This window comes from Dendrobium catenatum, unplaced genomic scaffold (genome assembly GCF_001605985.2).
Source record: "Dendrobium catenatum unplaced genomic scaffold, ASM160598v2 original_scaffold_57423, whole genome shotgun sequence".
In the NCBI taxonomy this organism is placed as follows: domain Eukaryota; kingdom Viridiplantae; phylum Streptophyta; class Magnoliopsida; order Asparagales; family Orchidaceae; genus Dendrobium; species Dendrobium catenatum.
The window spans coordinates 587-2,195 of NW_021375875.1; the positions used below are offsets into that span (position 1 = coordinate 587).

Here is a 1,609-nt window from a genome sequence, read left to right on the forward strand (position 1 = left end):
GGGTTAGGGCATCTTGAATTTGGCTGAAATTTGAGATCTCCTAGATTTAGGTTTTCCTTTGGGCTCTAGTGGCGTCTAGAGATTTGGGAGAGATAGATCCTCCTCTCGAATAGAGGATCAATTGTATCTTGGTATTTCTTGGTATTTTTCCGTTTCTATTTCATCAAATTATACAAATTTTCTATTGTTTTTTCGATTTTTGTGGATTTTTGTGGAGGATTTTCGCTGTTTTCTAAACATTGTTAGGAATTACTTGAGATCTTTAAGTGTTTTCTATCAACTTCCAATGATTATAAGCCCCAACCCAGATCAACACAAAGCCAAGAAACCCGCTAAATCAAAACTTGAGATTTTCTATGGATGTGAGCACCAACCCAAATTATACTCTTTTATTAGCTCCTTTGATAGCAAGTTCATCAATCAAAACTAAATCCATCAAATTAAATCACACAAAATAAAAAACTTATATTTGTCTGAGTCATGCTTCTTCGAGTCATGTTGAAACTTGTGAATAACTAGTGGTGATACCATGTTGTTCAACGCTTGTTGGTAATATCTTATAACGCTAAAACACAAGCAGATATCCTTTGCGCTTTTGAACTATTCAATGAAAATTGCTATGGCCAACCTTCTATTAGCGAACGAGTCTACGTTAATCCCTAAAATATATTTTTGACACTGTCATATTTCTTGCCTGGTTTTCAAAGCCCGTCTTTACGTGGATGGATTTACACTGAAATGGGTTTGATTCCAGTGACCATTTCATGAGCTTATGAAGACATGAGACCCATCGTTACATGGATGATTTACACTGAAATGGGTTTGATTCCAGTGACCATCTCATGAGCTTCTGAAGACATGAGAACTTTTTCATATTTCTTCATATCTTGAAAAATTGATTAAACGTTCATTTTTTTTATTTTTTATTTTTGGTTTCACTGCAGCATTTTTAGACTATCATGATATACCATACAAGGTTGTGGAAGTAAACCCTTTTGGCAAGAAGGAAATCAAGTGGTCTTACTATAAGAAGGTTCCTATTCTAGTTGTGGATGGTGAACAGCTGGTGGAATCGTCAGGTTCTTGTTCTGAAAGCTTCTGAATTTGCTTCATAATTTTCTTACTTGCAGTCTGACTTCAATAAAATACTTTTATTTTAAAATATCTATTGCAATCTGACAGTAAATGGTTCTTGTGCATATGAGATTAAGTCTTGGGCTTATGCTTGCAGATATAATTGATAAATTAAACCAAAGGATCCATTCTGAGAGGACCATTCTTGACGAGGAGGAATCAAAATGGAGGAGGTAGGTCTTTAAAATATTCTTGTAATATCAAGTTGTCGTTTCATTAAAGACCTGTTTATAATTGATGTTCTCTCATTTCATCAATGTTCATGGTGCTCTATATTCAGTTTCAGTCATTTTCTCCTTTTTTGGGGATTGTTTTAGCTGAAGCTAGAATCTTATACACTTATTGTTCTCCTTTTTTATTGTGCTTAATATGATTAATTCTATAATAGTATATAGCCCAATGACATGCTGCTGCTGATTAATTGTGATGGGGACATCATCAGAGATTGCGACACATGTACCATCAGGAGATGTCG

At 34.6% G+C, this 1,609-nt stretch overlaps 1 long non-coding RNA gene across 2 annotated transcripts; it reads left to right on the forward strand.

Annotated features, from left to right (window-relative positions):
• Positions 1–312: 312 nt before the first annotated feature.
• LOC114578501 lies at positions 313–1,609 on the forward strand. 2 transcript variants are annotated; one of them, XR_003699516.1, is made up of 3 exons: positions 313–1,079; positions 1,232–1,307; positions 1,530–1,609. It is a non-coding gene; the product is annotated as an uncharacterized LOC114578501 (long non-coding RNA). The 2 variants fall into 2 exon arrangements; XR_003699515.1 differs by having other exon boundaries at positions 316–1,079; positions 1,523–1,609.